Raw genomic sequence first — 13353 nt, forward strand, 5'->3', positions numbered from 1 at the left:
CCATGGGTTCTCCAGCCACAAAGCACCCACGGAGTTGGAGCCTATGCCTGGAGTTAGGTACTTAATTCCCTTTGAAGGGTGGGTTGTAGGCCTCTCATCAGCATTTCATAATAGCTTAAATGGCTTCCTGCCTAGATGTCTCGCTTCTATGGATCCCATTCTTAATGACCTGACTCTCCCTATACAGTGGGTAGGGAGCCTAAGCACCTAACCCAGGGCTGTGGATTCCACTAGGCATCAGGGCACCTACATGTTATGTGTTGCAACACCGAGTCTAAGTCCCCTGTGTGGATCTAGCCTCTGGTGTTTATGAATGCATCAGACTGCTGCAAAACATTTCGTTTAATCACTTTTGTTTGATTCATCTGAACACAGTCACACTGGATGAGACCAATCCAAACAGTCCTCCTTGTCCTAAGAGGTAGATCCACATACACTTCTAGTTCTTGTGGCTTTGGAGCTAAGGTTGAAAGCATGATAAAGGACAGAATTTTTAAGATGGAAAAGAACCCAAATCTATCTTGGAGCTGATTCATGATTTTTGAATTAAAGGGATTGGCAATACTTTGACACATCTATTCATGCCGCTTTGCACTTATGCAGCTCCTCTGATCAGAGAATCCCCACTCCTTTCACTAACATTAGTTAATACCCACAACACATCCAGTAAGGGAAAATATTGTTAATTTCTTAAGACTTTTGAAATATACACCTCAGGAGCACCATTACCAATGACTGAGAATCAGGAAAAACAACTTTTGCAAGAAGAAAATTATACAGGAAAAGGACATCTTGTTGAGTCTCCACTCTTCAGATGGGTTGGGGCTATTTACTGTCAAACTATGAGTAAGGTATAAAAGGGAAAAAAATAATAGTGCTGGAACTAGCTAATGAGCTCTAGTACTGCATTTCCAAAACAGGGTGTCCTGACCAACAATGGGTCATGGGAAGGTTCTGGATAGGTTGCCACATCCAGGGCCAGATTAACCCATCAATGGGCCCTGGCCTTGGCAAACATACTTCTCTACTCCCCCCCCCCCTCCCAAACCTGGTGTGAAGGGACGGCTGGGGCGGGGGGGGGGGGGCAGAGGGTGGTGGTGGCTGTGTGTTGGAGAGCAAGCTCACCCTGCAACTGCAGCTCTTTTTCAGCAAGGGTGGGCCCAACTCCTCACACAAGGCATTGTGACCAGGCTCAATGAGGCTGCCCCTTTGTCGGAGGGGTGGTGGGGCTGCAGCCCCTTGCACCAGGTCACAGTGTGGAGTAGGGAGCTGGGCCCAGCCCTGTGGGCAGGAGTTGCTGTTGTGGGACAAGCATGGAGCGGGCTCAGTCTCCTCTGCATCAAGCCAAGGTTAGGGTTGATGTGTGTAAAAATGGTGGGTCATAAGCAAAGATAAAATGCAGTGTGTGGGTTCCCTTAGTAAGAAGTTTCAGAGCCACTGCTTTAGAAGATGCATAGAAATCATACCTGAGGTAAAGAAGTATTGTGCCCACTTTATAGATAAACTCATCCCTCAGTTTGGCTAACTGACTTGCCCAGTGCCCTCAATTCATTGGTGGCTGAGTGGGCAATAGAACTCTGGAGTCTGTTCTAGTGCTATAATAATAGGATCACATTAGCCATAGCATGCAAAACATAAGTTTTCATATTGCCACTAGAATCTCAATGTCAACACTTCAAAGTTCTTTTCAGATAAGCATACAGCAAGTTCTGTGGCTGCTTTGTCTGAGTCTGTATTAGACTGAGGTTTTTCCTCCATTGTCTAGCAACTGTCTTGGCAGATTCAGGATCTCAGAATAAGTAGATCTTCCTATTGCTCTTTACACTTATATTGTAGAAAATCCAACTGAAGTCTGAACTTTCGTTTTGCCCATGCAGGCTGTTCAGTGGGGGGAAACCCTATATCTCTTTACTTGGGTCTTGTGCCACATAAGCAGCTTTTGGGGGGAAAAAAATTGCTGCTCCTATTGCTGATCTCTGTGCTCCCCCTTGTGGCTGTAACTTGTTTTACATAACCATGCAGGAAAAAATATTTGTGGTACAGCATAACTCTGACTGGTCAGTTTAGACCCTCAGTTAAGAACACCAGTCACACACCTCATTTGGTACCGGAAGGATGCAATTAGGCAGCAGCAGAGACCAAAAAAAGTACAGTACTGTGTTAAATGTAAAATATTAAAATGAAGGGAAAGCAGCATTTTTCTTCTGCACAGTAAAGTTTCAAAGCTGTATTAAGTCAATGTTCAGTCTTTCTTTTGAAAGAACAACCATAATGTTTTGTTCAGAGTTAGGAACATTTAAAACAACCTCCATTCCTGAGGTGTTCATAACGCTGTGGTTCTGCTGTATCATGTATAGGTCAAAAAAGCTAATGACAGATGAATTTCTACTAGGCATGTATATTTCGTGTATTAATATGTTAAACATAATGGGCTTCCCTTGTCCCTGCTATAATTCAGTGTTTACTGAACTGAAGATGCCTCTGTGAGTGAGTAACTGCACAAGACATCAATTATACTTGTGCCAAATTCAGTCCTGGTGTCAGCAAGAAGTCCCAAAATTTTAAAATCCAATATTTCACTTAACTATTAACAGTAAAATGAAGGGGCATTTCCCATTAACAACTGAAATGACTGACCAATATTCAGTTTTTAAAGTTTACAATATATATAATGCAGGGTGTCATAAGGAGGAATGTTTAATATAATCAAATTCTTAGGTAGATTTAACTTGTGAAACCAAGCTTTAAATTTCCCTAGCAATCAAAACTGCCGCATTGTGTGCATATATAGTACAAATTTGACAGCAAATATGGTATACAAAATACTACACATAAACAAGGGCACTGAGCTATAATTGCTTTGGCTGTGAGACCATAACTTTTTGGATTTACTGAGAGCTTGTCTTCACTACCACACTAAATTGGCATCGCTGCCATTGATGGAGTGTGTTGATTTAGCAGATCTGGTCTGCTATGTCAAGGGGAGAGCACTCACCCATCAGCATAGCGCAGTGTAGACACTGCTTTAAGTTGATGTAAGTTACGTTGACTTAAGTCGATGAAACTTAACTAGCGTAACTTAGATCAGCTTACAGTGTTAGTGTAGACAAGGCCTGAGTGAAATTCTCATCCTCTTAAACTTGCTTTAACCGAGTTGTCTGTTTCTCTTCACCCAATTCTTTTCTTATAAATAACTTCTACCATAAAGAGGGACAGACTTTGCAGCATGAGAGCAAGTAGGATTTAACATGTACAGTAAAGACATTTTTACAGCTCCTGTTAGGTATTTGCTCTTTTCCTCACTATTTCTCCCTCCCCCCCCACTTCAAATCTAACAGCAAGGTCTGGAAACAAATGTTGATTTACCTGCATTAGACTACCTAATGTGGGTGCCTTTTAAAAAAAATGTAGTTCCAGTTGGGGATGTTGAAGTTGTATGAATTATAGTAGCTCAATAAACACTTAAAATTTATGGTGTCCAAATCCTCTCATCTCTCAACTCACAAAGAGGAGACCATTTTAAACCTCTTTTGGGAAGTAACTCCTTTTTGCACAATGCCTAGCACAAAGGTTCCCTGTCTGAGGCTTCTAGCGGCTACTGCAATAAAAATAACTCGACCAAGATGTCCCAACTTTCCAGCTAAACTGGGTGATGGAATTAACAGCTTCATTAAAAAAGTGTGGGTAGTTTGATAGGAAGCATAGTAGCTAGGCAGATAAAGGGGAAACAACCATCTTGATGGCTCCCTCTCCTCAGCCAGCCAACAGAGCTTTCCATTGCTCATAGCTGCTGTTTGTTTTCTGAAGGTAGATAAGAATTCTTTCATTTGAAAAGGCAAATGAAGACACCCCTTTGCTGCTGAGTGATAGCACATTGCGGTTTAAAAAGTGGAACAGCAGTTCCAGTTATGCCATTGCTTTATCTTCTCTGCTATAATGACTGTTAACAAGTCATATGTGTCATTGAAGCACATAAGGCTTTCTGCTACACATGACTGTTATTTCTGACATTTGCAAGCAATTCAGGAATAGGAGAATTGACATTCCCTGCTGCAAATGTTCTATTCACCCATGATTAGGCCACTACAAGCATTAATGAATGTTTTCATTTATCCATTGAACTGGCATATTTATGCAACTTGATCTCCATTCTTTTTCTGGGGCATGGGGGTGGGACAGGGAAGGGAGTGGGGAGGAAACCAGTAGTTTCCTCTTAGTTTTTTTTTTTTTTTTTTTACATTGTTGAAAATAGGTTCTTCTAAGGCTAGGACTAAGGTCTCAAACATTAGAAAAAGGACATGCTTTGCTGGTAAGGTGAAAAAATGATACTCAAATGTCAGGAAACAAATTGAAAAGCTTGTCTTGTAACTTTCAGCATTTCTCTAGTGTCAGAAATAAGACACTGTTCAACTTCATAGTAAACAAACAGCTGAATTTACAGCTAGTTCTTCTGAAACTGGCTTCTAGAGCCAGCTCTCGAAATCATTGCAATGCTAGCAGGGTCATCTCATGTGGCAGACTGGCAAATCCACCAGGAAGCCTAGACTCCAAAAATTCTTTGTTTCTAATCTTTGGCATTTACAACTCAGAAGACGGGACTTTCTTCTCTTCGGGAGTTTACTTGACTAGAATTCTATGGCCTGTGTTAGGCAGCACATGAGACTAGATGATCATAATGATTCTTTCTGGTCTTTTAAAAGCTTGTGGAGATTTGGCTTATTCCAACAAGAGTCCTTTTGTTGGTATTCCTTATGCCACTTCCCAGAATGAAGTAACCTATACTTGCAAAAGGACTCTTTAGCGGGTATAAGTGCATCTCCACTGAGATTTTTTTTTTTTTCCCAGCATAGCTTTGTTGGTTGGGGTGTATTTACTTTGTATCTTCCTTTCCAATCCAAACTGACATAGCTATACTGGTAATATTTTAAAGTGTTGACCAGGCCTTAGTGTAATAAATCAGCTGTTTACTTTCATAACACTCCTTTTTTTGTTTTGTTTTCATCTTGGAGAGAGATGTGAACAGCTTCTAGTTACTAAGGCTGGAGCTTTCAAACGGCTTTAAAACTATTTTCTTCTGTGTTGTCAGAGATGGGTGATTGGAAGTTTAGTGACTAATTTTCATTCTTGTATTCTATTGTGGTGGCTGGAGGCCTGAGCTCCATTTTGCTGTGCACTTGAGAAAATACCACAGAACTGGTCCCTGGGCTGAAGAGCTCACCATTCAAGGCTCCATTCAGAAATAACAGAAAATGTCATTAAGCACCTCTGCTACTTGCACTTCTTTGTTTTGGTTTTCACCAAGAAGGTTGGTAGTGATAGGATGTCTAACATACTGAATGTCAGTGAAAATGAGGTAGGATCAGAGGCTAAAATAAGGGAGAGGTAGCAGCAGAGAGATGTAGGGAGGGACTGCTGAGGGTAAAATGGGAAGGGGGGGGGACATGCCTGGGAGGGGAATGACTCAAGCTGTTTAGGGGGTGGTTTGAACCTTAAAATTGTGTCTGCCCCGCTATCAGCAGGTACCAGTTGTCTCTGCCATAAGCACATTTGTAAGTGATGGCAGGATGGGGACCTTGGTGATCTTCAGGGGATGTGGTGTGTATGTGCATTTATACATGCTCCTGTACACCTCTATTCAGCTGTAAATAGAGACAGAGGTACCAAAGTGCCATAACAGAGATTACACAATCTATTCTCACAAGAGCAGAGTGTTGTCTGCACTCAAACTCAAATCTACACAATTTATCTTGTATTAGGGTGTTTCCCAGGATGTAACTTGCATTTAGATGTCATATGAATTCTGCAAGAATAAGTATGACAAGTGTACTATGAAAACTCCATCCAAGCTGAAACTTGGCAGCAAATTTGTGTGCGCACTTTTTCAGAAAGCTCAGTTGAATATTTAAGCTATTGTAGACCTCTTAAATATACCCGCTGAAGTTGTTTTACACTTACGTAGTTTAAAGCTGCCATTTCTTGCATTTTAAAATTTTGCAAGAACTTCAAAACAATTTTTTTTGCAATAGAAAGTAAGCAACTACTTGCCATTTATCTGAAACACTGCACAAGAATAATGTCCCTGTGGCAAATTCCGTCCTGTTAATATACAGATGCACACCAAAACCATAGGCTTATAATAGGCTACTGTATCTTGCACTGAGATGTGCATGTAGGAATATAAAAACAGAGCTGATTATTCTCACATATGGGACTATTGGTCTCCCATATCTACATACTAGCCACAATTGTCTCCCCAGCATCTCTTCTCCCACTTCCCTTACCGTATGCAATTATGTCCACTTCTCATATCATATAAAACTATTTTGTGTGCATTAACATTTTGAAGTTGTCATTTCTAGAAAAATGGTCTGGTGCACAGTAAAATATGACTTTTGTAACCAGATACAAGAAACTTTGTGCACCTATGGATGGGTTCATTATGGCCCCTCAAACTAGCTGATCACAATGTGCAGAAAAACTAAGGGGAAAACTTTACTTAACATGCTCAATATAATTCTCTTTTTCCTCTGAGTGGCATATGTTCAAATTAGCCATTCTCTAGACCTCAGAAGAAACTCTAGACAACATCCAAGATGGCACATGGATTGGCCTGAAAATGATGAAAGCACAAAGATCCTCAAGGAAAAGAATGATACATTACCATTGAGCCGAATATCACCATTGATGATACAGAACTGAAGTGTCTCAATCACCTCAAGTACCTTGGCAGTAGTATCTCAAGTGACAGTTCTTGATCCAGAGAACTGTCAAACAGAATACAAAAAGCAAGCCAGGTCTTGGGAATCCTTTGTCATAGGATATGCAACCAAAACACAATCAAACAAAGCTGACAACCTACCAGGGAACAGTGACAGCCTCCCTCCTAGATGGGTGTGAAACATGTACAGTTTAGTACAGACACATTAAGCAACTTGAGAAAATTCACACATGTTGTCTGTCTTCTACTCTGAAGGTCCACTGGCATGATGAAGTGCCAAATGCTACCATCCTTTGGGGGGAGAGGGGGAAGGGGAGAATGAAAACAACCAGCATCTTGGCAATGATCATCAAAGCTGAACTTTGGACAGGTCATGTTATCAGAGTGGGGGTGGTGACAATCCTGAAAAAACTTTCTGTAGCAAGCTAAAACGTGGAAAGCACATCAGGGGTGGCCAAACAAAAATCTTTCTAAGACACCTCTAAGCAGAATCTAACTTTGAAGCTAAATAGCGATAACGTTGAAGAAACAACCCATGACAGATCTGAATGGAGAGTACCTTTCAATAAAAGTTGTCAACACTTTGAGAATTTTTTAAAACTGTGTGTGTGTGTGAACAACATCCTATCATGTCTTCAGTGCAAGTCTGCACATGCCTATGTGACATCTTCACAATCGTGCTCCTCTTAGCTTTGAATTTATAGCCGTATGAGAACAAATGTGATGCTATGTCATCCTCTGATACAACAGACAGCAATACTGTGCAGCACAGGTAGATGTTAGTCAGTGCACCGCTTTCTAGCAACCAAGAGAGCTCTAGGACCATAATCTGTCCTGCCTGTGTGCAAGGGGGAGTAAACTCTCGGTGCACAGCACAGGGTCACTCCTTGAATGGTCTTTTTAAGGCTCTTATTTGTGAGCTTGCATGAATACATATTACTCAGGTTAAGGAATTCAGATAACCATACAATCCTGCAGTTGATGAGCTTTGTTCATTGCCTGCTGTTTCAGGGGAATCATGGCCACGCGACTGTGCCTCTGATTACACTTCTACCCCACTCCCTGTCCTGCCTGCTAGATTAGAACACTGCTCAGAATTTTCCTTTGTGTGGGATTCCAATGTTCATGAAATGGCCACTAGAGGGTGTCTTGGATTACTGCACAAAATGCTTTTTCCAAAGTTTGATTTCATTGCTAGCAAGATTGTGCTGTAACTCTTGGTCAGAGCATTTCATGAAAGCTATAACTAATATTTCCCATCCAACACAAACACATCACTGAACATCAGCAAACAAAGAGCAGTTCAAGGCAAAATTAAGAAAAAAGGCAAGTATAATGCCAAGCTGGAGCCACCTTGTTTTTCTATATGCACTTTGAAAATGAATGTTCTAAGGCAAGGGGGTAGATAAGGGGATCTGAACCAGAGTTAGAATGCAGCTGCCACTGGACCTTCCTCCTACAAAAACAAACAGCAAATTTTGGGACCTGCTTCTGATCTCACTATCAATTTTTTTTTAACTCCAGTGACTTCTCTTGTAGGTGAGGGGATGGTTGCATGCATGTGCACACTGACATTAATTATATGGTGTGCTTGAGTGACTTTTGATCTAGGAGGCTGTATGGTAGGCTATGATGCTGTATCAGGAAAGGTAGAGAATATTGCCTTTATTGTCCTATATGAGCCTAGAGTAATTAAGAACTAACTCTAGAATCAGAAAAGATCTTCTGAGTAACTTGTTCTCTCCCTAACAATGTAAGATTGTACATTTCCTGAAATTAGAGTCATGACCATCCCTAAGGGCAGGACAGTCACACAATGTACATTTAAACTCCAGTTCCCAGGCAGAATGACTCTGGGACAGCATTTGTCCCAAAATCTCTGCAGTACCGCTCTGTGCCTGTGCCAGCTTCTTCAGTGTAGGAGGATTGGAGTAGGCCTTAGCCCCCTCTTGCCATGAGGCTCTGCTTGCTGCTGCTCCTCTTCCTCCTGGAGGCCCCAGCCAGGCCAGAAGCTGGAGCTGGGCAGTATTAAGAGCTGCCTGTGGGGAGCCCCAGATCCTCTGTCCAGGGGAGGCAGCATTCCCTGGGGTGAGGGTGGGCAGAAGGCTGAGGGCTGCTCTTGAGCATCCTGGCATCCCACCCAGGGCAGGTGTAGTGTCCAGGGTTCACCCAGTGGCCCAGGCTCCCTCGGTGCCTCTTACCGCTGCCAGACTTGGCCAGGAGGCAGGACTTCAGGAGGAGGGGAAGGGAGCAGTGCCACAGTGCCCGCTCTGCATGTGTCCCATTTTTGCATCTTGAAAAGGTGGTTACCTTACCTGAAATAGCGATAAGAATATTTTTCCTTTATTAAAAAATATGCGCTCTCTGCATCAACTTCAAATGAAGCTTCTTATGTTTTAGAGTGGTTTCTGGACTGACAATATAGCATCTTCCAGGAAGACTTAAGACACAGTCCTCTTCTCCTACAGAGCAGTGACAGCATCAGGACTGCCTCAGTCGTGGCCCCCAAACTACCCTGTGTGCAAAACTGGATGAAGTCATTCCTGGTCCCAAACCACTAGGTAAACTAGTGCTCTCCATCTCCTTGTGGCCCTGCCTACATCCACTCCTTCAGGAAGTGTGATGGGACCACTTTCCAACAGCATACACTGTGCCAAAGAAGGTGAAGGTGTAAACCCCCCCACAGAACTGGGAGTGGGGGAGGGCAGCAGCCAAAGAATGGGCAACTCTGGTGGGAAGCCTCCTGGATTTCTCCTCCACTCCACAAAGCCCTGCATGTTTGTCGCCGTCAGAAGACCAGATACTGGGCTAGATGGACCTTTGGTCTGACCCAGTGTGGCTATTCTTAGTTCACTGCAACTTCTTGTTCTCATCCCTTTGCCCTCATCACTAACTAAACCCCCAGATAGTGGTGTGTCTTTTTTTTTAAATGAACTCATACAGGAAACTAAGTGTAGATGTGACATTATTGACATGAACTGTGACTGTATAGATCATTATTGCAATTAAGGTCCTATAGTTTCACCAAATCTTGTACAAAGGAGGTCAAGTAAGGTGTCTATAGGAAGGCTGTAATTTGCAGGTTATGATTATGCTGTCTGTATGTGTGTATTTTTGTATTTGGAGTTATGAATATTGGCTATGTACTTGTATCTCAGTGTGTTTGATTTTTAAGTAGCCTCAGTGAGGCTTTTTGTCAGCTTCTTAGGAAAGGACTATTTTCAGCAAGTGCCCAATCAAGAAACATTTAACTGATAATGGACTGTAGGAGATGCCGATCCACATCTGAGCTTTCCTGGGAATGTTCAGAGTAACATGTAAACAGTGGTGTTGGCCTGCAAAAAGCTGAATCATTCATGGACATGTGACTTGCCCAGGTAGCTATAAACTCTAGCTTGTTGCTGTAATTTTGCACTGAAGAACAAAGGGATTTCTGCCTACAAGAGAGAATATAAAAGGCTATGGGAGCCCCTCCATTTGGTCTTCAGCTGGCTCAAGAGATGGCCGCTCCACTCCAAGAGATGCCTGAAAGAAACTGGAACAAAGGACAGTAACTACGGGGGTGTGAGTGATTGCTGGACCCAGACCAGGAAGGAGTCCAGTCTGTGAAAGAAGCTTATTGGAACATCTCTGGGGGTGAAATTTCATCTGTAATCTGTTTCTTACTGTATTAGGCTTAGACTTGCATGTTTTGTTTTGCTGGGTAACTTACTTTGTTCTGTCTGTTATTACTTGGAACCACTCAAATCCTACTTTTTATACTTAATGAAATCACTTTCTGCTTATTAATTAACCCAGAGTAAGTGATTAATACCCAGGGGAGCAAACAGCTGTGCATATCTCTCCCTCAGTGTTATAGAGGGCGGACAACTTATGAGTTTACTGTGTATAAACTTTATATAGAGTAAAATGGATTCATTTTGGGGTTTGGAACCCTTTGGAAGCTGGGTGTTTGGGTGCTAGAAACAGGAGCACCTGCTAAGCCATTTTCAGTTAAGTCTGCAGCTTTGGGGGCATGGGTCAGACCCTGGGTCTGTGTTGCAGCAGATTAGTGTATCTGGCTCAACAAGGGTATGTCTACACTACAAGAGTAGTTCGATTTAACTTAGGTCGAATTTGTGTATCCACACTAAGGACACTAATTCGACTTTGTGAGACCACACTAACGGGGCCAGTGTCGACTTTGGAAGCGGTGCACTGTGGGAAGCTATCCCACAGTTCCCGCACTCCCCGCTGCCCATTTGAATTCTAGGATTTCCCCCCAATGTGTGCTGGGGGGAAAATGTGTCGAGGGTGGTTTTGGGTAACTGTCATCATTGAACCGTCAATCACGCCCTCCCTCCCTCCCCGAAAGCGCCTGCGGGCAATCTGTTCGTGCACTTGTCTGGTCAGTGACAGCGCGGGCGCCACAGCACTTTGAGCATGGATCCCGCTGCAGTTTTGGCCGTTGTCAACTCCTCGCACCTTGTCGTCCACCTCTTCCACAGTCAGCTGCTGAGAAATCGGGCTACTTTTCAATGGTGCTGCAAGCACTGGTGGACCACGGGGGACGTTTTACCAACATCAAGGTCGGGTGGCCAGGCAAAGTTCATGACACGCGTGTTTTTAGGAACTCTGCTCTGTTTAGATGCCTGCAGGAAGGTAGTTTCTTCCCGGACCACAAAATAACTCTTGGGGATGTGCAGATGCCTATAGTGATCGTCGGGGACCCAGCCTACCCGCTAATGCCCTGGCTCATGAAGCTCTGTGCAGGCGCCTTGCACAGCGACAAGGAACTCTTCAAGTACCAGCGAGCAGTGAGCAGCGTGACCTGTGACTGTTCAGTTTCTCTACAGAGAAGCTGAACCTGCCCCTGTTTCTTTACCAAGTGACTGTTGACTAGCATCTGCAGTTACATACCCCGCTTCCCCAACTTCCAACACACGTTTAAAAATAAAAGACATGTTCCAGTGTAACTTTACAAAGGTTTCTTTATTGATGACTTTGCGTTACAGGGTTGAAACTGGGACACGGACTGTGCTGGGTAGGGTGTGCAGTGATGTAAAGACCGCCTGTAAACTTGAGGAATGACAGAGTCCTGCTCCCAGAGCGGTCTGCATGTTTCAATGGAGCCTGCCATCCCTCCTTTTTGGGACTCTGTGTGCGGGGGCTATGTGGCCTTTTGGCGGGGGAGGACGGATACAGCTTCCTCTGCTGCGTGGCTGTGTGGTCCAGGACGGGGACCGTTGCATGAGATCTGTAACCCCCCTCCCCCGCTATGAAGTCACGTACCCCCCCACCCACACAGAACCTGTAAACCACCTCCCATACCTACCAGGGTGCCTAATGACTGCAGTGTGTGTGTGACCTGCTGCTGATCTTGCCCCCATGTCTGTACCCTGGTAAAGGTGATTGTCCTGTCAAATTACCAACCCCCTTCCCCCCCCTTCAAACACAGTCTCCTCTAAAAGAACATGATGGAAACAGTAATTAACAGAAAAGTATTTTTTATTATCAACTAGACAGTTAGGGGATGAAACTGGGATGGGGGCTTGGGTGAGGCGGGCAGGAAAGGACTTCTCAAAATTTAGGGTATGAGAGCTTTTGGGTACTTGAGCACTCTGCTGGGGTGCAGTGACAGTTTACACGGCCTCTGGCGCCCCTCCTTCTGGTTACTTTGGGTGAGAGGGGTATGGGACTTTGTGGCGGGGGAGGGTGGTTGCAGATACACTGCAGGGGGGCTCTGTCCTCCTGCATGAGGTCCTGCAGAACATGCACAAGGCGCAGGAGCATGTCCGTTTGCTCCCTCATTAGTCCAAGCAGCGTTTGAGTCGACTGCTTGTCTTCCTCACGCCACCTCTCCTCCCGTTTGCTGTGTGAGCGCTGGTACAGAGACAGGGTCTCCCTCCACTGGCTCTGCTGGTCCGCGTCGTCTCGGGAGCACCCCATAAGTTCAGCGAACATCTCATCCCATGTCTTTTTCTTTCGCCGCCTAATCTTTGCCAGCCTCTGTGAGGGGGATGCTGTGGCGGGTCTGGAGACAGTCCAAACTGTGTGATAGGAAAAAGGGAGTGAATTCCTTGCAAAGATAAATTTTTGCCAACAATGAACACAGTGTAGTCTGTCTCTGTGAATTCTGGGTTGAGATCCCAGTGCCTGATGGGGCAAAAACCATTTTCACGGGTGGTTCTGGGTAAATGTCGTCAGTCTTCCCTTCCTCCGGGAAAGCTACAGCAGACAATCATTTCAAGCCCGTTTTCCCTGGATTGCCCTGGCAGATGCCACAGCGTGGAAACCATGGAGCCTGTTTTGCCTTTTGTGCCTGTCACCGTATGTGTACTAGATGCCGCTGACAGAGGCGGTCCAGCAGCGCTACACAGCAGCATGCTTTTGCTTTTGCATGACAGCAGAGATGGTTACCAGCCATATTGTACCATCTACCACACCATAAATTGGTAATAAGATGGGCATGGTTACCAGTCCTTTTGCACTGCACCATTTGCTGCTGTCCTAAGTGCCCCTGGCTGCTCTTAGCCAGGGGCGCAAAAGCCAAAATTGGGAATGACTCCCTGAGTCAATCCCTCCTTTTTGGTATCTAAAAATAGAATCAGTCCTGCCTAGAATATGGGCAAGTGTACTAGAGAACCACTGTATCA

The 13353-nt window shown here is 44.1% G+C and overlaps 1 long non-coding RNA gene across 1 annotated transcript; it reads left to right on the plus strand.

Moving 5' to 3' along the window:
• The first annotated feature begins 1247 nt into the window (after window positions 1–1247).
• LOC120401742 lies at window positions 1248–7305 on the plus strand. Its single transcript, XR_005596692.1, has 2 exons — window positions 1248–1349; window positions 6533–7305. It is a non-coding gene; the product is annotated as an uncharacterized LOC120401742 (long non-coding RNA).
• The last annotated feature ends 6048 nt before the right edge of the window (window positions 7306–13353 follow it).

This window comes from Mauremys reevesii, linkage group 3 (assembly GCF_016161935.1).
Source record: "Mauremys reevesii isolate NIE-2019 linkage group 3, ASM1616193v1, whole genome shotgun sequence".
NCBI lineage: Eukaryota > Metazoa > Chordata > Testudines > Geoemydidae > Mauremys > Mauremys reevesii.